Source organism: Dreissena polymorpha, chromosome 7, assembly GCF_020536995.1.
Source record: "Dreissena polymorpha isolate Duluth1 chromosome 7, UMN_Dpol_1.0, whole genome shotgun sequence".
Taxonomy (NCBI): Eukaryota; Metazoa; Mollusca; class Bivalvia; order Myida; family Dreissenidae; genus Dreissena; species Dreissena polymorpha.
In genome coordinates, this window is record NC_068361.1 from 89,018,424 (window position 1) to 89,045,930 (window position 27,507).

Consider the following 27,507-nt stretch of genomic DNA (forward strand, 5'->3'; position numbering starts at 1 on the left):
TCTGACTCCTGTGTACAGAGAGACCACCGGATGTGAGGGTAGTTCTCGCACCACTTTGGCGGCAATCTGGTCGAAATCATATCAGAATCATAAATACGCTTCGCATTCAAATTACAGTAAGAGCGGTGAAAGGTCACCCTCTCACGACATTTGTATCGACCATTCATAGCTTCGATATCATATTATTAAAATGAAAGTGAACGTAAAATAAGCTGGGCTACCAAGTGAATTTATTTATCATATTAACATGAAAATACAATTTCGAGTCGCCGTGTGTGGTATTAGCTAAAAAAAAAAGAACACTGCGTTAAATATAAAAATAAGAAGAGCTATTTATTTCCTTTATAAATTCGATTTAGTTGTTCAAAAAAGCTCAAAACAAATAGCTTCCGTTTATTGACTGAGAATTCATTTTTAATTCGGCTGTCAAAAGAAATGGTGCCCTATGCCTGCTGAGAAAAATATGCACTTATGACACCGTATCCTAGCGTTTACCTCTGTGAGACGCAGACGAATGGATTCATCCACGGGTGCTTGTCGTCTGCTGTCAACATTCTCTGATGTCGGCCCAACGATTACGTTGTCATAGACTAAAAAATGAGAACGCTGCGAATAATGTCCATTGCATTTCAAACATTAAAACCCACAATTTTAGTCCGATTTTATTGTCAACGTAGCAGTAAATATTTACAACTGTGACATATGTGCACCATTATTTCTGGAGAAAAGTCGCGACTTGAATCCCATGTTTATAACGGTTGCTTCCACAATGAAAATATGTGATGATAAAAAACAGATATATTGTGTCAATTTTTATTAAATCCGTGTTTGTTAGATGGAGTCACCTGTACTTTTAAAATATCAAATAATGTCATAGCATTAACAATACTATATTGATGGTATATCTAGAGAATAACAGGTTACTGCCCTACCATTAAGTAATGTATCCGGTTGTGCTTACATTGAAATAAATACGAGGCGTTCCTTTAATAATCCCGAGCCTGAAGTATCGTAAAATGAAAAGGCTTAAAATGTGTCTTTGTTCATCAAACAACTTTTTACATATAAAGAAATATGCAGTCGCTTTGTCGTTGCATTATAAGCGTGAATGAATTGATTATCGTTTGCAATTATTTATAAAATCTGTTTTTATTGGGGGGGGGGGGAGTCTTTCCATGTTTAAAGTAAAAAGTATTACATCTTGGTTTCAAACTGTTGTTTTTAATTTGATTAATTTCTACTGAAAATAATGACGAAAGAGCTAATTTAAATTAACACGTACTATTGACTGATATAAACGAATGCTGCACTGTTGGGAAATATATCTGGTACCATTATATCAGACCGATATTATCATAGTGCTTTGATAAAAACGCCTACTGCCCTGATATAAAATAAAATATCAATGCAAAATTATATCAGGTCATTACCAGCGTAGTAGTTTCTTGTAAAATATTGTAATCAATAAACTAATCCATTAAATATACCTAAACGGAAAACTATGACGCCTTTTGTGACGTCACTCGGTACCGGAAGTATGCTGGAGTTTAGCAGGTTCTTCGCTGAGTTTGAGTACACTGTGTACTGACCCTTTCGTGGTAAGATCCTGTGATAATTGATTGGATAATTTTATCTATAGTGTGTTCAAATGTAATATTTATTAAAAATAAATCCAATAAATGTGGGTAAAATAAACCTGAAGTATTTTAAGGATTTGTAAGATTGTTTTCGGGATCACAACAGACAACTCAAAATATATGTTTTTTGTAAACAAACATGATTCTATCTAAAATCCGATTTTCCCGCCAAAATGTTAACTATGTCGCCATAGAGACCGGCGCAGTTCACAACGCATTTTGAATTGAATGTTCCACGTGTGGTTTCCACGATCCACTTCTCGGTATTCCTGACTACGCTGCAAACACGTGATCGAAGTAAAATGCGTGCACCTTTCTTACGCGCATCGTTAGCGAGCAGGACCGGAAACAGCCACGGGTCGGTGACTGCTTCGCCCGGAATCCAGAGAGCGCCTAGCGCCCCGGACGTGATGTTTGGTTCCCTTCTGTACAGTTCTGAGCAGCTAAGTTCCCGTATGGTCGTGCATTTGGCGGCGTTTGAGTTGGCCACTATTTGTGGAAACCTTTCAAGCTGAAAAATACGAAATACTTGAGTAGAACTGAAAATTAAAAAATGTTAATACAGACTGGTCAGGTTACAAAGAAGCCATGACAATTAATAACAGATAGCCTATGGGCACATCTTTCAGTGATTGTAATTTATAACATATTTTGACAATAACGAATACTATTACAATGTTTCGAAGTGCTTACCTGTTGTTTATTCAATGCTACCATAGTGGCGCCAATGTGGTTAACTGGTACTCCTAGTTTGTCCAACAGCAGGAAAACTCGCGCTTGGCATCGCTGAATACAATCCAGTTCGAGTCCCTCCGTGGCGTCAAAACCGGTGTGGAGCATCCCACTGGATACGTTCAATAAATACGATGCATGGATAAAAGTAATGATGATAAATGCAATACCATACGTATATATATAACCCGTATTTAATAGCATTTCTTCTTATAATAATGTTGTTTGATTTATTTAACCATATGCTATTTTTCGTGTTATTTGTTATACATCATTCAGGATACTATTGTGTGTGTTGATTATTTTTTGTCTGTGTTGATTAGTTAAGCCGACAAAAAACTATTCAAATGATAACAAAATACGTACCAAGTTCTGCATACTGAATATGAGAATTTATAAGATAATGAAATGGAAATGTCACACCTGTTTCCCGAGCTCGCTTCAGCAGCAAGGTGCTGGTTTTTTTTCCAACAATAGACAGAAAAAGCCTCGTGACTTCAACTCGAATACGCATGCGCATCCAACGACTCCGCCCCCTAAGATGATGACGTCATATGTTTCTTCCATTCTATTGGTGAAAGCAAACATTTATCAATAAACAAATTTATTTATAGATCTTTGGTGAAAGGAAAAAAACGCAGATAGTTTTCATTGTTCATTTGTAAATTTTGAGTTTCTTGAAAAAGACCCCATGTTAAAGCTGAAACATGTTATTTAATTTGATTTGGAAAAACATTAAATCAAGCAATGTGTATTTTGTTCCTCGTCATTAAGTATTTAAACTTATGTTATACATATCAAATAATGCTCATCGTGTTGCTTTCATTGTCTAAATGTATTGAACCGAGATAGTAAGTGGTGTATCGAATTTCTCTACATTTTGCTACTGTATCCGTCGTAGTGTACTGAACCCTGATGTAACACAGTATTGATTGAGAGTTGATTGTTCGAAGGAGTCCAGTTATTTTAGTGCATATTAATGCATGTTTTGTGAAGACAACATGCAAAATATTCTGTTGCAATGCAGCATGTGGGGGCAAAATTATGTCACGTGTATGACAAAGCCCTTGTTATCCCCCGCCATCGGGGGATATTGTTTTGGCGTTGTCCTTCCGTCCGTCCGTCTTTCCGTCCGCCCAGCGCCATATCTTGGAAGTACTTTGGCGTATTTCATTGAAACTTGGTATGCGTATATATATGAATAGGATAATGGTGCACGCCAAATGGCATTGTACACCATCTGTTAATAACCGAGTTATGGCCCTTTGTATATTGAACAAATGCTTATTTGAGTGTCAAATATAACATTTGTGTCCAGAAGCATATTGGCGGGGGATATCAATACTACAAATTTGTTTGTTATAAATATATTTTTGTAAAAACCTTGTTGTGACAATTTTGTCCCTTGTTCCTTGTTAACACTATAGGGAACATTTATTGCTTGATTGCCATGAAACATGTTAAGAAAATGTGTCCCAATGATATCTTTGTTGGGTTTGAAACTGTGTCACACCAGGTCAAAACCTAGGTCACTAGATCAAAATAAACAAAAAAAAATATGGTCACATTTATTGTTCAATCTTCTTGAAACTTGGGCAAACATATGTCTTAATGATATCTCAGCTGTGTTCGAATATGTTTCGGGTTCGTTGAAAAACATGGTCGCTAGGGGGAATCTTTTCTCATATGGCTAAAGTAAAACCTTCACACTCTAGAAATCACATTTATACTTCAACGTTCATTAAACTTGGTCAGATCATTTGTTCTTATAATAGCTCTGCTTTGTTCGGAAATGGTTATGGTCTGTTGAAAAACATGGCCACCAGGTGGTGGGGCAGTTTACCTCATATGGCTATAGCAAAACCTTGTAATTCACCACATACTTAAGTGTGCAAATGCATTATTCAACATTACGCTGCTAGACTATCAACAGCATTATATTGTAATGTTCAGATAGGAAGCCATTCATGTACGGGGTATAATAGAGTAAACTGTGATACACGTTTTTGCTGTTTTTTGCTAATGTCTTATATCAACCCCCCCCTCCCCATCTAATTTGGCACATGTCGGATAGGAAGTTATTTGATCAGTTATATAGCTATCCAAGTCTATAAAATATTTTAGGGTTCCCAGCCAACCTAGAAATCAGGGAAAACCTGGAAAAAGACTTTCACCTTTTCCAGTCAGGGAAAAGTCAGGGAATTCGTGAACAGTTCCTGAAGTCAGGGAAAAATCAGGGAAAAATCAGGGAATTTTGTTTGGTCAGACTTTCCCAACTTGTGTCGAGAATCTATACGATTAAAACAGCAAATCGAATCCTTTGTTTGGCTATGGTGGGTTTGTAGTATACATGTAGCTTAGTTATGTCTGCAACCAACTGCTATTTATTGAGGGTTTCTAAAACAAGAAATAGGTCGAAATTATGATCCTGGAATTTTTATTTCCATCAGGAAAAAATCAGGGAATTTTGTTCATACAATAAGCTGGGAACCCTGTTTTTTACTTCGTGCGTGTGGCCTCTTCTAAACCCATTCAAGAAGAAATAACACGTGCATGCAGTTGAGTGCCTCAATATGAGGTTTTGTATAAAATATAACACTAGGTCATAATGACTTCTTTATTAATATCAAGTTACATTAATTTCATTCCATGACATAACATTAACATAATTTGTATGCAGCATTAAATATCACAATGCAATCTTAAAACCTAAATCAATTCATAAAATTGGTATCTACTGTACAAGGCCAATGCACATGTGAAGTATCAAGTGAACTTGTTAACATGCCAATCTATGTAGTGTTTATCTGCATCATTTTTACATTGCTGATCATTTCATTTCCAATTTCAAGTACTGGAATTTTAGTATAGTAGTAAAAGAATAACCATTGTTTCCTAAAATATGTAACAGTTGTGTTGTTATTTATTAATAAAATCTCAAAAACTTATGTTGCCTATTTAAACTTGTACCTGACAATGTGGAAAATAAACTAGACACTATTTGTAATGCACCAGACATACTGAACATGCACAATTATAACATTAAGCAATTTTAGCAATAGTAATATATTCTAATGACTTGTTCATGTATAATAGAGACAAATGTGACGTTTCAAGCTTAACACTTTCCCTTAACCCTCAAAATGCTTTAATCCAGTATATTCCTCGGGATGCTCAATAACTTGTGGCAAGTGTCTTTGTGCTGTTCTTTGCTAATGTCTAATATGCCCCCCCCCCATCAAATTTTAGTTAAGACAGTTGTTATCATTCTTGGACATATGCACTTCGTCTTGATTGCGGTGTACGGACATTAGCCCGCTAGGACAAAAGCCCCATTTTTTAAATTTCATATCTAAAAACAAACAATATATAGCTTGTACCACACACATACATTTTTGTGTATTTTTTTAACAATTTCTTTAATATTTTTTTCTTTGGACTCTTTTGCCAACATTTTGCTATCTGACACCATCCAGAAGTCTAAAATTACCTTATAATTAGATACATAAGTAACATAACGTGTTGTTGTTGCTGTTTAAAAAAACAACAACATTAATTCCAATAATTAAAAACAAGATGAAATTAAGTACCTAAAATGAATGTAAAAATAGGTAGGGGCTATTGTCCTAAGGGGCAAATGTCCTAGGGGGCTAATGTCCAAAGGGGCTAATGTTCTAGGGGCTAATGACCCAAAGGGTTTATGTCCTACACTCCTAGGTTGCCACCATGTACATATCACCATAACATTGGGCATTAAATATACACAAATTGGTATGAAAAAGAGGTGGTAGAATCTGAGAAAAGTAAATATATGAGATACATGAGATGAAGATGTAGGACAATGATAACAACTATTGCATGTATTATTTATATTATTTATTATACAACTATAGTGATGGCATTGATAAGTTAACCCAGTTTATGACATACTACAAACAAGTATTAAGAATCATATTTCGTTAATTTCACATCAAATTTGCAGTGAAAGCTTACTATATTTATACAATGACATGAGTGCAATTTTAAGTCATTGAAATACAAAATATAATCAAACTAAATCAGATGAAAAGAGCTGATGCAACGGTTACATATACAGTTATCAAATGAAAATTGGGATATATAGTAATTTCGCTTTTGTATCATTTAATACAAATATCACTTTTATCAGTATTTACAACCAACAATTATTTATGTAAGTCTGTTAAATGTATGTGTACATGAAACTATTAGCCATTATGTATTTGGGTAACATAATTGTGTACATGTATAAAATCTAAGATAGGTATCGAAGACATAAATTATTATTGAAAAAAGATTTTTTAATAAAAAAGCACATTATGCAATTTAGTGAAGCCTAGAGAGACTGGACATCAACCATTATTTTGACATGTCCCAGTTTGGATATTTCACACCTTTTGTGATAGGGGTCAGGAATGGGGGCCTGTATACCAGTACACAGTTCCCATATAGGGGTCATGAAGTTGAGACTGTTTCACCAGGGCCAGGAAGTGGAGTCTTTTGACCTGTGTAAACATGGCATGAGAGGGGCCAATCGGTTGGTGATTATGGGATATTTTGGTATAGCACTCATAACTTCAGTGACCCAATGAAAATAGTACAGTCCAATGATCCAATCGAAGTTACAGGGAAAAAGTATATATGCTCCAAACACATGGTCTGAATGCACATTGATCATTCAATAGCAATATTGTTATCAAAAGTTGAATAAAGCAACTGAACATAATGGATTTTAGTGATTACCAAGAACTTGTGTGCTTCCTGGAATCTAACACCTATCCTGAACGTTTGCAAGAGAACTCCTCCGAGGCAGACAAGAATCGAAGGGACAACTTCAGCAGCAAGGCAAAGAAGTTCTTCGTAAAAGGTAGTTTATTATGATTAAAACTTTCTTGTTTTTTTCAATGCCTACTGTGTCCAATTTGATGAAATCCAAGCCGTGTTGGTCTAAAACGATTAACAGTTGTAAAATGTACACATAAATATATTGACTTGCATATGTTAAGGCTATAAATGACAATTTTACAAGAGAATCACACTGCATTGCTTATAAACAATCAAATTGTAAGAAAGCTATATCTGTTAAATAAGATGAACATTGAGAAAAGCACAAAAAATACTGGCTTGCATATTTAACTGCCTAAAATCCACATTTTTAACAAGGAAATAAATATTTTCTTGACCAAAGTATGCATTAAACATTGCTTTTAGCATGTTAGTGCCTGTTTATATTGACTTGCATGTTTTAAGGCTATAAATGACAATTTTACCAAGTGAATCACACTGCATTGCTTATAAACAATCAAATTGTAAGAAAGCTATAACTGTTAAATAAGATGAACATTGAGAAAAGCACAAAAAATACTGACTTGCATATTTAACTGCCTAAAATACACATTCTTAATAAGAAATAAATATTGTCTTGACCAAAGTATGCATTAAACATTGCTTGTAGCAGTTTAGTGCCTGTTTATAAACAATAACATTAAAAGTAAGCTATATTTGTTGAATAAGATGACCATTAAGCACATAAGAATATTGAATTGCATATTTTACTGCATAACATCCACATTTAAATATAAAAAAATCGCTTAGCAGGGTTGTCCTATTGTCCCTGGCAAGTAAAAGTTAGGTGCGGGCAAGTAATTTTATAATCTAGTTGTCCGCCCGGAAAAGTGCAAAAAACAAAGAGCATTTAATTAAGGTACTTTAATTAGACTTTCATTGCTGTAATCATTGTGTTAAATGATCAATAAGAAAAAAGGTTTTAAGGTGTATCATTTTGGTTTATAAAAAATATGAGGTTTACAGTTGATGTGATATTTCATGTTTGGGCAAGTGGCTTTAAGTTCAGGGCAAGTAGATTTTCTAAGTTCTTGCCCGATAGGGCAAGTTGGTTTTTCAGTTAATGTTAAGCCCTGCTTAGCTAATCTTAAGAAAGCATTATGCTTTAAGAATTTGAGTGCCTGTCATAAATAATAACACTATAAAAACAATATTTGTTGATGAACAATTAAACAAGGGCTGTTTGTAAAACATGCATGCCCCCCATATGGGCTGTCAGTTGTAGTGGCAGTCATTGTGTGAATATGTTTTTTGTCACTGACCTTGACCTTTGACCTAGTGACCTGAAAATAAATAGGGGTTATCTACCAGTCATTATCGATGTACCTATGAAGTTTCATGATCCTAGGCCTAATTATTCTTGAGTTATCATCAGGAAACCATTTTACTGTTTCAAGTCACTGTGACCTTGACCTTTGACCTAGTAATCTGAAAATCAATAGGGGTCATCTGCCAGTCATGACCAATGTACCTGTCAAGTATTCGATCCTAGGAGTAAGCGCTCTTGACTTATCATCCGGAAACCATTTTACTGTTTCTCTTCACCGTGACCGTGATCTTTGACCTAGTGACCTGAAAATCAATAGGGGCCATCTGTGAGTCATGATCAATGTACCTATGAAGTTTAATGATCTTAGGCCTAAGCGTTCTTGAGTTATCATCTAGAAACCATCTGGTGGACGGACATACGGACATACATACATACGGACGGACTGACATGAGCAAAACAATATACCCCCTCTTCTTCGAAGGGGGGCATAAAAATTAAGCACATAAGAATACTGACTTGCTTATTTTATGGCCAAAAATGAACTTTTCCCCGTCAAAATCACTCATTTCTTACCCCGAGTATGCGAAAAACATTTAGCATTTTAGTTCCTGTTTATAAACAATAACATTGTAAGTGACCTATCTTGTTTAATTAGATGAGCATTTCCAAAATGAAGCACATAAGAATACTGACTTTCATATTTTACGGCCCTAAATAAACTTTTTAACAAGAAAATCACTATTTTCTAACCCTGAAGGATGCAAAAAACATTGCTTTTAGCATTTTTGTGCTGTTTATAAACAATAACATTGTATGTGACCTATATTTGTTTAATTAGATGAACAGTTAGAATATGAAGCAAATAAGAATACTGACTTGCATATTTTACAGACAAAAATGAACAACAAAAACACTATTTTCTAACTGAAGGATACAAAAAACATTGCTTTTAGCATTTTTGTGCCTGTTTATAAACAATAACATTGCAAGTGACCTATATTTGTTTAATTAGATGAACAGTTAGAATATGAAGCACATAAGAATACTGACTTGCATAATTTACAGACAAAAATGAACAACAAAAACACTATTTTCTAACCGAAGGATACAAAAAACATTGCTTTTAGCATTTTTGTGCCTGTTTAAAAAAAAATAACATTTTAAGTAAGCAATATTTGTTGAAAAAGATGAATAGTTAGAAAATTAGTCACAACATTGACTTGCATATTCTACAGCCTAACAATAACAATCGATACAAATGTATTTATTGCATAAGATACGCAGTTACAGCCTTTCTGAAGTATGCAAGAAAAAAACAATTGCAGACCTGATTGTGACCCATTACATTGTAATTCAGCTATATTTGTTATATAAAATCAACAGTCAATAATTAACACATATGAAGCCTTTCTTGCACATTTTATGAAATAAAATAGACGGAAGTACTATTTTCTAACCCATCGTCTATATCGTTTTTATGCCTGAACCATTTCATTTAAGCCAAGCTTTTTGTTGAACATAAAGTTAACATACAAAGGAATTTTTATGCGGAAAACACATTTGTGATTTTTACTCATGAAATATGTTATAATGTAAAAAACAAGGTATTTCATAAATTTGGTTTTAGGTTGTGATCTGTACAGATTTGCACCTGGGAAGATCGATGGTACAAAGGTTGTATTGAAAAAGGATGTAAACAATATCCTTAATGAGTTCCATGGAAGTGCCTTTGGTGGCCACAGTGGCATAAACAAGACTAGAGAGGCGATCAACTTGCGTTATTGGTGGCCAGGGCTCATAGAGGACATTAAGAAATACGTAAGTACAAATCAGGGAAAAGGTGGGAATGGTAGAGGTTAAAAAGTAATCCTTTCTTTACTTCAAATTTCTTGATTAATGGTTATTTATTACAATGTAAGTTTAGATTTCTTCAAACAGTCACAAACACATCTTTTGAGTACGGTGCAAAAACAATTTAAACGTAAAGTTCCCTGTTGTTATACCTCTATAAGGCCTAATTATGACATGCATCTGATAATTTCCACATGCTTTTTTAAATTTTGGTTTACATATTTTGGTTTTTCACTTGTGATTATATATTTATCTTTTACTTAAGATCACTGTATACGTATAAAGACACACAAATACAATAAATTATAAATAAACAATAAAATCTGTTATTTTAGGTGAGTACCTGTGAGGCTTGTCAGAAGTCTGACCCCAGCCAAGAAACCCGAAGTCCAGCAAATAAAGGTATTACAATACGTAAAATATTCTCTGTACAGTAAAAACAGATAAGAACCTGACAATAAAGGAACAAGAGCATAGCATAACGGGCACGCTCAGCTGAGGGTGCAGTTTTGAATACATGAGAGCTTGACAGAGTGTTTTTTTTAAGTCACAGTGACCTTGACCTGTGATCTAGTACCCAAAATTGGGTGTGGCATTTAGAACTTATCAGGGTGCAGCTACATATGAAGTTTCAAAGTTGTCGGTTGAAGCACTTTGATTTTAGAGCTAATGTTCAAAACCTTGACAAATTGTTAAGGTTTTAGCACGACGCAGACGAAGACGGAGACAACAACACCAGGACCATATACATTCAATGAGAAAAATGATGTTATAAATGCTATGTACAGCAATTGTATAATATACATATTACAAAATAAGTAACATGAATGTACAAATTACAAACAGATAATGTATAATGTGCTATATATGGGACTCTGACAAATAGATTGTTCTATATCAATTTTGAAACTGCATTTTAAGGAAAAATGCGAGTCCACGATGCATAGCCATTAGTATATTTTCTTCTGATAAGTTCGGTTTGTAAAAGTTCCTTAAATTCTAGGTTTCTCACCCATTCGAGCTGGTTGGTGTAGATCTTATGGGCCTATTCCAAGAAACATCCAGTGGCAACAAGTTCATTTTTGCCGCAACAGATTATTTCACCAAGTGGGTTGAAGCGTTCCCAATTCCATCTAAAACTGCAAAGGATGTCAACAAAAGTTTTAGAAAGCTGTTTGCAACTCATGGCGCTATGAACGCCATTCTCACTGATCAGGGCCGAGAATTTGTAAATGAGGTAAAGTGCACATTTATTACTTTACTTGGTAGTTAAAGCATTAATTATTACAGAAGCTTTCTAACAAAAGTCACAAGGAAAGATAAAAACCATTTGCAATATAAGTAAACTAGCAATGCACCTTCTCCCATAGCAATGTGTTTGAACACGAAATACTATGTCCCTTGCAAACTAGATTGTCTTTTTACAAGCTTTTTTTTGTACGACTCCTAATGTTGACAAATAGCAATCACACTTTCCCAACCTTGGCCTATCAAAGCTAGGGAGCATTTTAATTTTATAAGGAATACATTTTTAGTTTGAATGAAATTCCTCAAGTCATCCCCTAGGAACTATGTTAAAAAAATGCCTCCATATTTCATATGAAGTGTTCAATGGACCAATATATTAACCAATTTACTATAATTAAACTAGTTAGTAATCTTTGCCTGAATTGTAATTTGGATAAGAGAAATACATCCATCAAGCCATTTCTGTGCAATCAGCTTACCAAACTAATTAACTAAGTTTTGAAGCTGACGCTGGCACAAACACAAGAAAGAAAGAAAGAGCTTACCTTTTTTCAATAGTTGAGCTAAAAACAGACAAAAAAAATGTGCGAATGGCAAATAATTTGCATATGAGCATAATTAATTAAAATTGGAAAACAAAAACATTTGTCTTTGTAGGTGAACGAAAAACTCTGCCAAGAGTGGAATGTAAAGCATCGGATAACTTCGGCCTATCATCCACAGACCAATGGACTGGATGAAAAGACAAACCAGACCATCAAAAAGTATGTAAATGACTCGACCACGTTAGAATACATATAAACTGTGACCAACTCACTGGCAAACTGATAAATAAGTTGATTATTCTGAATCACCAGTTATTGCATATTGATTAATGTATTTAATTAAGTACAGTTCTGATAAACGCTCGGCTGCGGGTGCAGTTTTGAATAAATGAAAGCTTGTCAAAAGAATATAAGAGGTCAGTGACCTTGACCTTTGACCTAGTGACCCAAAAATGGGTGCGGCGTGTAGAACTCATCGACGTGCATCTACATATGAAGTTCCAATGTTGTAGGTGGAAGCAGCTTTTAGTCTTTTATTAGTGCCAATGTTAAGGTTTTAGCATAAAGCGGATGGCCGACGAGCTGGTTATGACAATATAGCGGGTTTTCTCCAAAAACAGCCGAGCTAGTAAACATCAAAAGAATTTACACAAACATCCAATGGAAAAACAATATAAATTGTTCAACCTAAAACATGTTGTTTTCATTATATATAACTGAATGAATTGTAAACAGGTATTTAAAAAATCTTTTTAGTGTGCTGAGGAAAATGGTCAATGAGAATCAAAACAACTGGGATGAATACCTTGGTGGAGCTCTGTTTGCCCAGCGCACCAAATGGCACTCCAGCACCAAGTTCACACCCTTCTTCCTGTTGTATGGGAGAGAGGCGGTTTACACAAGTCATCTTCCGCCAGCGTTCACTGGAGCAGTATGTGATACAATTGTTATTAAGAACAGAGGATTTATAGAATACAATTTAATTACATATACATGGCATACAAATGTTATTTGGAATTAAATGAATCACTAAATTAAATGCAAGAATTGAGTAGTATCTAAGTGTGAAAATAATACTGAGAAATTGAGATACTTCATTAAGATAATCCTAATAACATGAACATTAAGCTAAACTTCCTCAATTTGTAAAGCTTTATCCAATGTTTTACATTTGATCTGTTAATGCCTGGTATACATATAGGATCTGGCATGAGTTGTCATATCGTACTGTATTTTATTAACGAGTTCAGGAATTTTGTTAGTAAGCGAGCCTTTGACGCGTTTAGTAAAATATGGTATGATATGACAACGATTGTCAGATCTTTATATCACATGCTTTTAAATAAGCAAATTAAATAAATATTAGGCAAACATTATAATAAATCCCGAATGTTGTTTACATTCCGTGACGTCATTTGATGTTGCAACGTCATTCATAACAAAATGCGATTGGTCAATAAACGATTACTAAGCCTATGAAAACGCTTATAAAGTATATAACATATGTGTTAGATAAAAATATATGTTATGGTTATATTACATGGGAAACAGGGTATGGCATGTGATAAATAAGATTTATGAAACAAGTACATGCATACAGGTCAGCAAGTGTGCTCTTCAAATACTGGAGTCAACAAATAATTGTACATTTCAATATCATTCATAATTAGTGTAATATCCTCTTAAAAAGTTCAAGCAAATATTATGCCCAAGTACACAAACATGTATACCATTTCTTGCCTATTGCAGATTCCTACTGTAACACCACAAGAAGAGGAAGAGATGGTAGAAAACATAACACACATAAGAAAAAGAGCAATGGATGAGGTGACCACCAACATAGACACTGCACATAGAAAGCAACAAAAGGACTTCAAAATGAGGCAAACCAAAAAATATGTTGCTTTAAAAGAAGGCAATCGAGTGCTCCTCCTTCGTGCTAAGACAGCCACCCGAAAAGGAAACCTTCAAGCTAACTATACAGGCCCTTATACGATTGATCATATACAGGGAATGACAGCCTGCCTCCTTGCAGACGGTCAAAGGCTGAAGCAGAAGGTTTCCTTAGACCGGCTGAAACAGTATGTAGAGGCAGAAGCTGTGACATCGCCGTTAGTCGAAGGACCAACCACACAGGTTCCTGTCAAGCAACCAGATGAGAGGGAGGAATTCATGTCCCAGACAGCAGCAGCTGGACAACTTGACCAGCTCAGCAATATTATCTTGCAGAGTGGCTTGCTCCAGCAGCTACCCTCCCAAACGCTCATAGATGAGGTAATACTAGCTTTAGCAAACCTGAAGAGCAACGATACAATACAAATATGTACATAGTAACATACAAACAAAGATAATATATATTATACCATACCATACGTTTTTTTGATACAGGAAAATTGTCTTGTTCATGTTGGCTTATTATAAAACCAGTTTCATAATTGAGATTCAATTTGAATAAAAGGTTGTCTTTTTTTCAAAGACATAAATACATTCAATTTAATAGTGATTAATGAATTAATTAATGATTAATGTTTAGAAATGACATAAACTTTGTTGTACTTTTAAGTGTAGAATAGAGGTCACATTTTCAGAAAATAGATCTCCTCAAAATTAAAATTAATTTAATATTAGTTTCAGAAACATAAGCTAATTGGCATCACTTTTGTTGATCAGTTAAACAACCCATTATTTGTTTGACTACCACAGATGGCAAGTAAATTTGAGGCCGATGTAGAAACTATTTCATCCAACATCCTACCCCATCTCAGGACCATTGATGTCAACCTGGAAACCAAAACAACTTTTTGTATGTCGCTCTCCAGTGTCTGCCTAATGGCTTTTCAAGCCATATTGCCAGTCGTGGATGTAGCCGAGACCCTCAAGCCAAGACCGCGTCACTTGAAGACCACCACTGTGAGAAAGATGCCATACAAGAACGATCAAAGGCTCAGACTTGACAATGAGGTTATGGATCCAATCAACATTGAATCATTAGATGCTGGAGAATGGGTAGATGACAAGGTAAGTTCACAACAGTGCATTGGTATAAAATATGTGCATCTGGATAAGAACAAATTTAAGCATTCACACGCACTTATGTATTATATTGAATTATATGTATTAAACAGACAAGTAGTATCTGTTGTTTACCATTTTGCGTTTTTCAGATTAATCTCATCCAACTTTGATAATTGCATTAATTTAAAATAAATTAATTGTATAAACATGTCAGCATGGCAACACTTTTTACACAATTATTGTCTTCATTGGAAGTATAAAATTTACAATTTATTTTAATCATTTCATTACATTATTGTGTAAATAATTTAAACTTTATCAGAAAAATCAATTACAAATAGGCATCATGGCAAGTTTGGCCTTTAAACAATATTGTTGAAACATGTGTAGCAAAATAATTCAAAATATGGACAGCAATAAAAGTTATATACCAACTGTATGTTATTGACATAAAAATGGTGCTGGAACATTTGTGTAACAAAGCTACTTTTTATCGCAGGTTATCAATGCCTACCTTGGCCTTATAAAGGCAGAAGTGAATCTCAACAGTAACCATTTGTTTGTCCTGCCCTCGTATACAGCAGTGCTGTGGGAAAATGGGACCCTGAACCACTGGATGTTTGAAAAGGTATTAAAACAGCATGGAGTTACATATAAATTTATATATAATTCAAGTTTTATTGTCATTTTTCATCACTATTCAATTTAGCCTAAATTAACAAACAAGTATTTAAAACAAAACTTCATCATTTGATACACTATATATTATAATGCTTACCCAGAGAGTCGAGACTCTCACAGAAGCTGTATGCAGTCATGGATACGAAACCTAAATGGTTAAATATTCTATTGTCAATATTTCTTTTTACTTAAAGCAATTTGATCCCAATTATGTAGTATAATGCAGTCTGTCATAAAATGTATTATGCTGGACATATTTGTAAACATATGTTCTGAACCGTTCAAGTATAATTACAGGAACTGCCAACGTAACATGTGATAAAAATGTTTCTTACATCCAGGTTTGACCTCATGACCTTGCACAGAAGGCTAACTGAAACAAAATACAAAGCAATCATTAATATATATGTAAGCAAAGCACGTTTAGGCAACACAAATAACAAAACACAAAAGAAAGATTATGATTTATTCACGGTTAACAGTTTCTAAATTTTGCACAAGTTTAAATGTTAACACACATCAGTATATAGAGCATTGCCATTTCTATACTCTAAAAATACCTTCTTGGAATAACTTCAAGAAGCCGTTACTAACACATATCCAATCTGATCATGAGCACATGTATCCCATACATGATACATTATAAATTCTATGTCCAACAGACATCAATGCCCCTGCAATATGTTATTGTACACAGAAGTATATATGTACCTATGTTACACATATTGACTATTTCACAATTGTGAAATGACATTTAAGAGAGATCTGGACAATGTTGTGGCAGCATAATGTTAAATTCAGAAACGTCTTTTTATGAAGGAACACTTCTCCAACTACAAGCTTCTGCTGATGCCTATCAACAGCCATGGCAATCACTGGATCCTTCTTGTGGCAAAACCCAAGGAAAAGACAGTGTCAATCTTGGATTCATTACACCACCAAAACTTTACGTGGCTTAATCTCTGGGGGTAAGTGAAATTCTCCTTAAGTCTGTTTGGGGGTTAACAAAAATAGTTGTAAGAATTGTTATTATTTATCAAAATAAAACAAAAAACTATAAGAATTATCATCATATATTTGTATCACTAAAGTATTCCAGCTTGGTTAAAAGAGTAGGAATAAAACAATAATTACTTTCTATCAGTAAGTTTTACAATTCGGAAAAAAAAAGGTAAGCAATTATGAAAAATACTGTTAATAAAACAAACTATAAAAGCAATATGTCAAGGGACATTGAAAATATTTGAGGTGGTATGCAAACATTTACATAGATTCAATAATATGCATATTCTAAGTGAAAAAAGGGCAATAATTCTTACAAAGTGCTTGAAACAGTTGTTTTAACCTTTAACGTAGAATTATCAATGATATGCATATTCAAAAAGGACAAAGGGCTTGATACAGTTGCCTTCTCTTGTTTATAGATTGGGGTATGAGTGATGACTTTAATGTGTTTTGTTTTTTACTGCAGCCAATTCTTTGATTTAAGAAACAAAGCTGCCGATGTTAAGGAGCAACTTGGTCCTTGGTAATACAGTCCCATGCAGAGTAACAAGCAAAAGGACAGCATCTCTTGCGGAGTATTCACATTAATGGAATGTTCATGCATATCAAAATATGCTGCCTTTTCGACATAAATAGAATAAAATAAACAGGCCCCAATTACAATAATTTCAGTTTATGACAAGAAGCTGGACATTTGATGGTTGAAGTTAGTACATGGTAATGTGTAGAATACAAATTAGGTTTGACTGATTCCTATCCTTATCCAACAGGAATTTATACCTGTCATGTTCAGGTTTTAAAGTAGCAGTATGGTGGCAATTTAACGTCCATATAAAGTAGCCATGTTCAGTTATGTTTAAAACAATTATTGGAGCCGTCAATTTTAACTGTTATCATGAACGTTATTTTTTTCCAGAATGCTGAAGCCATTGCTCTTGGGGTTCCCCATGAAATAATGCGGCAGGTTCACTGTCAAGAATAAGGGAATTATCTCAGGGAACAGATTCTGCAACACAGCAAAGAAGCAGACGACACTATTTGTGATATGCCCAATTTCAGCGGTTCATCAGGAACACAGCGATGGGTACAATGTTCTGTGTGTGGCAGGTGGTACCACCTGAAGTGCTGTGGTCTGCCAGTAAGGGCAGCCCTTGAAGAGCAATATATACATGTATGTATGGGTTGCACAGCAAAGTTCTCATAGCAGTACCATTCATTGAAAAACAAGTGCCTCTACATGAAAAAACAAAACAAAAAAAAGTTACACCCCTGCCATCGAGCAGATAATACAGTTTCACATCTGTGCAGCTTGGGGACCCGTAGCTAACTTAAATGAGTTACATTAAATGTAATTAATACAAATATAGTAACCATATTGACTTTTCAGGCTGTACCGCAAAACGCCTCTTTTGGTCCCGAACTCTAACACCCCCAAAACAAAATAAATGAATATTTAAACAACTAAAAAATTTATTTTAATTGTTATTGATCGTGGCCTAGTACCGTTACCAGAAATATTCATGAAAACAGCTGAGTTACAGAGCTGAAACCAAAATTGCCGACAGACAGACTCAATGACAATAGTTTGAAAAAAATATACTTCCTTTTTGGGGCAATATAAATAAATCTGAAACTAAACAAACTTTTCAAACTAATGCTTACATAATGCCTACACAAAACATACAGTCTGATGCAAACACAGTTTAATATAATTATATCTATTTAAAATAAAATTTGAACAGGTCAATTGAATGAGTGACATTATCAATTCATGCATTGAAATCAGTACTTCAAGAAAATGTATTACATGTAACGAGTGTTATATATCAGATGCATCCATCAATACCTGCACATGTCTAGAATTAATGAGACTATATATTTAAACACATTCAGACAGGTTGTTTTCTTTCATTGTATGAACTTAACAATTTTTGTTAATGACGAAATGTATTATGAAAAATATAAAAGTATTTCGATATTAATACACATTATGAGGACCATGTACCTAAAATTTGGATTAATGCTTTTTAGTAATATGGATTTACACCATATTATTTCAACCTAATTATCCCATCCTAAGTCAGTATCCTACTAATAGCATATGGTTAATTACTTCTCTGTAATCCTGCAAAATTAAGTCGCCGGTCGTTGAGGTTACGATGTCCACCCAGTGAATAGGCTCTGGGGTTTTTCAGCACTGTCTTCGCCTCCAGAAAACGGATGCATTCCTGAAGCAAACGGACCTGATCCCAAACCGAAATTTATTTTAAAAAATTATCCCAATTTCCAAAAAAAAATAGTTTTTTTTTTCAAGAATGAAGTGTCTTAAAACTTGTGTGACTAACCAGTGTTTGATTTGGTCAAAATTATCTGCTATAAGGTTTTGACTGTTCAGTTCTTATCTCAGAGTGTAACTGTAACTGAAAACAAATCTGCAGTACTTGAATAAACGTTGAACATGCCCAATATTGGATCTGTTTATATAAAGAAGACAAAATAACAAATAAAAACAAATGTATTTGTTAAACCGCTGAATTATTTAAGCATGATAAATACACTTTTTTTCCCAAATGAGCCGTTTCATCGAAGCAAAAATTCCCAAAATGACCAATTTTGTCGATAAAAAATTCCCAATTTGGTCAGACTCCTTTTCCCAAAATAGGCAGAAAAAACCCTGCTAGGAGGTAACAGGTTCGATCCACAATGCGGGCACGTTCTTTAGATCTCCCCGTAGACAACAAGTACTGGTCCTAGTCTCAAGAAACGGACTTGAAAGCATTTTAAATAAACCTATGGCTTTCTATGCAACTGAGCTAAAATGAATTGGTTTAAACTAATCCTGCAATGTTGACCTTTAAACAGTAATAATACAAAGGAAAACCTGTTGTTCCCGGCAGAAAGTGGGTGGATGTGTGATCACTTGTTTCATTATTTCCACTGTTAGGTGTGCAGGTCAACCGTGTTCAGCTTGTATGACCTGGGTGCTCTTGAAGGGGGACAGTAGCCTGCGCACTGCGAACTAGAACAAGATGAATAATAAGACATATTATTTAGTTGAAAGTGTTGTTTTATGAATTTCAAACTATAATATTCCTATATTTTGCCATATATTCGTACATAAATGCATTGCTTGGACAATTTTTATTACTTTGATTAGTTTGTAAAATTATTTGGTATTTCTTAGATGATTTTAGTGCGTAAATTTATGCAAGACATGGCTTATGTAGGAAGATAGTCAGAAAATTTTGTATTTTAGAAATTCAGAGTATAACATAACCAAACTTTTTTTTACCAAATAATTAGTTTGTAAATTTGCGCAGTGATAGGGAAAATTTTTGTTTACTACTTCAAATAGTCTGTAAAATTGCCAGGGTTTTATATTGATTTAAGTGCGTAAATTTACGCAGAGCTTGGCTTATGCTTTGAACAATTTTGTTTGTTTGAAAAGTTGGTAAAAATATCAGGTATTTTGTAGTTGCTAGAATTTTGCAGATTTTAATTGTTATTTATGCAGAGCTTGGCTTATGTAAAAAGATAGTTAGAACAAGACTATTGTAAGGAAATATTAGTCCCCTACCAGCTCCACCATTGTCATAAATTCCACCATTTTCAGATATAAAAAATATATATATTTTTTGCCATAGCAACCAGAATTTTTGATGTAGGAACAAAATGAAATGACATGCATAATGTCCATATTGCCATCTATCCATGTTTCAAGTTTCATGAAAAATTATAAAAAACTTTAAAAGTTATCTCAGGATACAGAAAACCACCATTTCAGCAGTATTTTTAGTCTATTTGTTGCCAAAGCAACTATAATTTTTGACGTAGGAACGAAATAAAATGACGTGCGTAATGTCAATATTGACATCTATCCATGTTCCAAGTTTCATGAAAAAAATATTAAGAACTTTTAAAGTTATCGCAGGATCCAGAAAAGTGTGACGGACGGACGGACTGACAGACGGACTGACTGACGGAGCGCAAACCATAAGTCCCCTCCGGTGAAACCGGTTGGGGACTAAAAATGTTGTATTTGTAAAATGCAAAGTATAACTCTACTGTTTTGTTTTACCATGAAGTTGTTCGTAAATTTACGCAGTGCTTGGGACAATTTTGTTTACAACTTCAAATAGTCTGTAAAATTGCCAGGGTTTGATAATGATTTAAGTGCGTAAATTTACGCAGAGCTTGGTTTATGTAGAAGAGTTCTTTGGACAATTTTGTTTGTTTGAAAAGTTGGTAAAAATATCAGGTATTTTGATGTAGATTTTAAGTGCGTACATTTACGAAGAGCTTGGCTTGTGTAGAAAGATAGTTAGCTGACCTCTTTACAATAAAATTACGAACTGCTTTTGCAAAACATTAGTTCGTAAATTTACGCACTGCCACTGGAGAAATTGCCAGGGTTTTTATTTGATTTAAGCGCGTAAATTTATGAAGAGCTTGACTTATGCAGAAAGATCATATATTTTAGTTAAAAGTGTTGTATATTTGAATTTCAAACTATAATGATGCTATCTTTTACCATAAATTAGTTTATTAATTTATGCAGTGCTTGAGACAATTTTTGTTTACAACTATAAATAGTCTGTAAATTTGCAAGGGTTTTATATTGATTTAAGTGCGTAAATTTATGTTAAAAGATACTTCCCAAAAATACTGTATTAGAGAAATTCAAACTACCACACCACTTGTTTTATAAATGTAATAGTTCGTTAATTTACGCAGTGCTTGGGACAGCTATTGCATAGTTCTTCGATTTCTTTGTAAAATGATAAGGGTTTTTATGATGATTTAAGTGAGTAAATTTATGCAGTGCTTGCATAAATATACAACTGTATTTTGAAAAGTTTGTCAGAATGAAATTTATGGGCAATAAAATGTGAAATAAATCACTTTTTTTCATTTTGCAACAAAAAAAGGGAATTTTGAGGGATATTTCCATATAAAATGCCAGTGATTAATAACCTTGACTTGCATATTTTACGGCCTTATTGCCTGATTTAAATAACATATGGTTCATTTTCTACCCCACATAATGCAACAAACTTTGTCTTAAGGCTTGTCAGGTTTTATTGTGAGCAATTACATTATAATTAAGCTTTCTTTGTTAAATAAGATTAATGTTGGGTAGTATTTAACACTTAAGAAGCCTGACTTGCATATTTTACGGTCGAAAATTCACATTAAAACAAGAAAATAGCTCACATAAACATTTCTGCATGCTTTATTTTACAAATTTTAAAACACACGACGCTATTTATACATACACATATCAAGTGTGGCGAAAAATCAATAATTCCTAAAACTAAAATTAGAGCTCAATTTGAAAGTCTATCGGTATGTCCAAAAAGAGTTATGTCCGAAAATTAGTCTTACCCGCATGGTAATGTTTTTTTGCCCAATCTTGAAGAAACGAACGTCGGCCCATTCACACTCTTTATTAGTGATGTTTTTCTCCAATTAAATACCAAAGTCATTGCAAAACAATATACGACTTGCACTTTTTACGGGTCTTGCCCTTTTTACAGAGCCTAGCGTAAAATTCACATGACCGGAACCGGAACTTGCAGATTTTACGGGTCTTGCATCTTTTACGCTACACCGGACGTCTATAATCGGCCCGCTGCCGTCATAACGGCCCGAGGGCTGTTATGCGGCTAGGGCCTATTATAGACGTCCGGCCCAGCTCTCCGTGTGTTATCGTTTATACCACATATCACATTTTCTTTAACAACAAAAAATATTATCTAAGTTGGCTAATTATTTATTTCATCGCTTCCATTTCAACATAACCGTTTTACTTGTGGCCGTCTTGACGAGACTGTTAACACATAGCAAAGGGAGGCTATTTAGCATGTATGACACGACAAGATGGATGCTTTGAAATTTGTGAAACATCGCGAGTTGTTTGCTTGCAACCATTGTAGAATTACAGGATGGTTACAAGCAAGCTCTCGAACGATCAGCAGGCACGATTGGAATGCCGTTCATCAATATAGTATGTCTTTATAGTCTGGACTTCATATAGGATATTGCTCCAGTTGGTATATTCGGTATTAGCTGAAATAATTCGCGTTCAGAATAAATCTGTCTGCCAAAGCAAAAATCATCAAAAGACTCTAAGGCGGCAATTTATATTGACTAATTCGGTATGTTCACCTTTTGAAAAGTTAAAGTGTTGTTTTGGTCAGTTTGAGCACGGAGCGTATATTCAGTCCGTGGTTTGAGAAATTTGCTGAAAATTTAAAGTAGTTAATAATAATAGAAATGTTAACCAAAGGAATTGATATGAAATAGTATCCTAATAATGGTTATGTTTACAGCTTATATTGATGATATTATTTTTTTAATTCTTTATCATCTTAATTTATAAAACATAATGAGCCTTATTTATTATTATCAGATAAATATATTGATGACAATGTATTTACATAAAGTTGTACACAGACTTCTGGGTATCGATACAAAGGTTTGTATGCTTCCTAATGATGTGCTTCATGAGCATTCATTGGACAAACAATAATTTTCTGATAATGTGGGATATGTATTAATTATATCTTTCTTATGAATTTGAACATTGGAATGAAGTATTTTTCTTAATCTGGCATACATTCTAAAATTGCTAGCCACTGCCAAAATTGAAACCCTAACCCTATTGAATTTGCAGGTGTTTAACATATTTAGTGTGTTTTTGTTTGTGATTGAGGATTGTAAAAATATAATTAAACAAACAGTACCTCAAATGTTCTCTAAATTAATTTATGCTGCGGAGTTGGTTTAATACATAGTTACAAATCACATGATGCTTTAAAGCATTTTTAATAAGTTGGACATGTTCGGTGCAGTTCCCTGTTGTTGTTTTTTCTGAACTTTGTCAGAACTTTTTTCCTTCTATTTTTTTCATATTGTGTGCAGCATTAAATATGCAAACACTTAAATTGCCTTTTTAACCCCTTGGGTTGAAATTTTAATGTTATTTATTATTTTAATTGACAGATGAAAACACTTTACAGTATGTATAACATTATAACAAACATAATATTGAACATAAAAATAAACTGTTTATTAATTTCTTTTGTTTTTTAGATTTTAAAATAGATATCATATTTAACAAGAAAGGCAATAACATTTGTACCAAACGTGACATCATATAATAATGATTCAAATAAGTTCTCATATTGCAATTCTTAATATCATAAAGTATAATTTAAAGGTAACACACACTATAAACTGTGTCTGATCAGCATTTTATGTGGGAAAACATGTTTATAAACATACAATTAGATATTTTTTAATTAAAATGTGACAAACTGCCAACATACATAACAATATCATCAAATTTAACAAGAACGGCAATTAAGTTTAGTCCATGTACATAACATAACATACAATAAATGCTAATATTTCATATCATAAAATATTGATTAGCAGGAACAAACACTAGAGAACCCTAATGTGCTAAACAACATTTATTCAATGGCTTTTTTCATTTAATATGACGTACCATGAGGATCTTAAGTCACGAATTCTTCCTAAGGAATATATAAATCTTCCTAAGGAAGAATTAAATCTTCCTTAGGAAGATTTATATCTTCATTAGGAACAATTAAATCTTCCTAATGAAGATATAAATCTTCCTAAGGAAGATATAAATCTTCCTTAGGAATATTAATAGTTCGTAAGGAAGAATTCGTGACTTTTAGCCCTTTTAGCCGCGTCATCTTAATTCTTCCTGTGAATTTCTAATTCTTCCTTAGGAAGATTTAATTGTTCCTACAGATGTTATAGCCAATCAGGGCTCTGCTAAAAATATCAACCAATCAAAATACGCGTTACATTTCACGCGCGTTATTCAACATCTGACGGAAAACAACCGCAATGTTGAAACAGCGAAGTAACATGCATTGAGAGAACAAATACTCATAGATATAAATAATCAACCGATGGCCGAAGAATGGGCCGAGAGAGTTAAAGTATTTGGGCTTTTGTAAGAGGTGAAAATCTAATTGTTGTAAATTGGCAATCGAGTCAAGAGATGATGATGATAAACACTCGCGTGCGATTGGGCGGTGTCTTTCAAGTGAAATTTCGGAACTTACGCGTCACCTAGACCATTTGTAGACTTAACTTAAGGAAACATTCCGGATTGCGATGTATACTATTATGTTCGTTAACAGCACTAAATAGTAAGGTGTAATATTCGACAGTCGGATTTCAATAGTACTTACAAAAAAACAATAAGGCATATTAATGAAATTAAATAAGAAAATAAGTACAAGAAGGGCGAACTATTGAGGTGGTACGCTATTGAACATTAATAACATATGGTTGATATATAAAGTGAAGAAAGATCGAAATTTAAACAGTGTTTAATTATCTCTGAATAAAATTTTATACCACTGAAAGACTGAAAGAAAAAAAAACATCCAATAATATTATAGTATCACAGTTGTTTTTAAGGTTGCGATCAGTCAATCAGCCATGGCCTATTTTTCCTGGGAAAGCTTAATATTAAACGGCAACTGTTCCATGATAATGTGTGTTTTGTATATTAACCATGTTATTCTCTTTTTTTCCGTATTTTTAACATTACTCCCATTTTAAATAACTTCAAGACTACTATGACGCATTAATATATATAATTTTTGCATTTAATATGAAACTTTTAATGTTATAAGCAAAATGACACTCTGCACATACGAGTCTCGTTCATAGAAAACGGGGCTTAAGGCATGTACTTAAAGTGTCATCCCATGTTGACACTGTCCGCCTTTGATTTTCGCTAAGACTCATTCAAACGAAAACTATCATTAAAGCTGAAAGTGTCGTCCCTGATTAGGATGTGCGGACTGCACAGGCTAATCTGGGTTGACACTAAACGCACATGCATTAAGCCCAGAAAGAGGCTCACAACATCACCATTTAACTCACCAACAGTGGCGCGAGAAAACTTCCTATCTGGGAACTCAGATGGCAATCCGACTATATTAAACAAAATCAATCAATAAATCAATATTTTTAACACTGATAGAGTCACTCAGAGGACAAAATAATAATTCATAGTATATACAATTTAATTACATACATTTCACAAGTATGTGTAAATTACGTTAAGAAAACGTATGATTTAGTGATTTTAAATCATCGCAAAAACAGAGAAAGAATTGTATTGGTTAACTCAAAACTTGTCAAATTAAAGACGGTATGGTCTTGTAATAATAAGGTCCCAAAAAGTGACCCTTTTAGGGGTTCCCGTATATTCAGGTGTTGTTTGAACCCCTGTCATGTGCCACTGCGATAGACCAATACACAGGTCGGAATACACTGGTCGACCCCCCGGTCCTGTCAGCGAAATAACCGGGACGGTAGAAAGGTGTTTAGTCGTAACAAGTTATATCATAATGCACAAAGATCCTGCACATACTGAGACTTATGTTATGTTTTAATATTAATGCAAGTGCGCAAAGTGACGTCCCAGATCAGCCGTGCAGTCCGCACAGGCTTATCAGGGACAACACTGTCCGCATTAACTTGATTTTTGCTAAGAAGAGGCTTCATTTAAACAAACAATACCAAAAAAAGCGGAGATTGTCGTCCCTGACGAGCCTGTGCGAACTGCACAGGCTTATATGGGACGAAACTCCACGCAAATGCATTAAGAACCAGTTTTCCCAGAACGAGGCTTAATTTAATATATTAAAAAATAACTACGACAAAATAGTTATAAGTAAAATATAATTTTATGAATTTTATGTCGGAGTTCAATTTATAAACATTCATACTGTCTTGCGATACATTTAAAACTGCGATGGCTATTTGCAAGTAGATTGGTATTCTAATTTTTAAATCCGCCGTACTCACAATGCTAAATAATAATACTTATCATTATTGTTAGTAGTAGAAGTAATATTGTAAAAAAAATATAAAAAAAAATAACTCATAAAAATAGTAAAATAAAAATAAAATAATAATAAAATAATAAAATTATAATAAAATAAAAATAAAGTAATAATAAATAATAATGAAATAATTATTAAATACAAAATTAAATAATAATAAAATAATAATTAAATAATAATTAATATAAATTAAAAAATAATTAAAAATAATTAATAATAATTAAATAATAATTAAATAATAATTAAATAATAATTAATAATAATTAAATAATAATAATTAATTAATAATAATTAATAATCTTAAATAATAATTAAATAATTAAATAATAATTCCCTAAAATTCCCTAATAAATCCTTAATAATAATTAAATAATAATTAATAAATCCAAATAAATAATAATTAAATCATAATAAAATCAAAATCAAATAATAATTAAATTATAATTTAAGAATAATTAAATTATAATTAAAAAATAATTAAATAATAATTAAATAAAAAATAAATAATAATCAAATAATAATTAAATAATAATTAAATTTTAATTAAATACTTATTAAAAAATAATTAAATAATAGTTTAATAATAATTTAAAATAATTAAACAGCAATAATAATAATAATAATAATAATAATAATAATAATAATAATAATAATAATAATAATAATAATAATAATAATAATAATAATACGTTTCATACTTTTGATTTTAAAAGCGGTATCGTTTGAAAAAAAATTACTTGCTAACTATTTTA

The 27,507-nt window shown here is 33.2% G+C and overlaps 2 long non-coding RNA genes across 3 annotated transcripts in view; both read right to left on the minus strand.

Moving 5' to 3' along the window:
• Positions 1–22,456, minus strand: part of LOC127837947 (uncharacterized) — a 110,925-nt gene extending 88,469 nt beyond the window's left edge. For both annotated transcript variants that reach the window (XR_008029565.1, XR_008029564.1), the window contains exon 1: positions 22,233–22,456. This is a non-coding gene — a long non-coding RNA (uncharacterized LOC127837947). The remainder of the gene's footprint in view (positions 1–22,232) is intronic.
• LOC127837948 (uncharacterized) lies at positions 13,891–15,773 on the minus strand. Its single transcript, XR_008029566.1, has 3 exons — positions 15,676–15,773; positions 14,928–15,054; positions 13,891–14,441 (listed from the first exon to the last, which is right to left on the minus strand). It is a non-coding gene; the product is annotated as an uncharacterized LOC127837948 (long non-coding RNA).
• Positions 22,457–27,507: the final 5,051 nt, after the last annotated feature.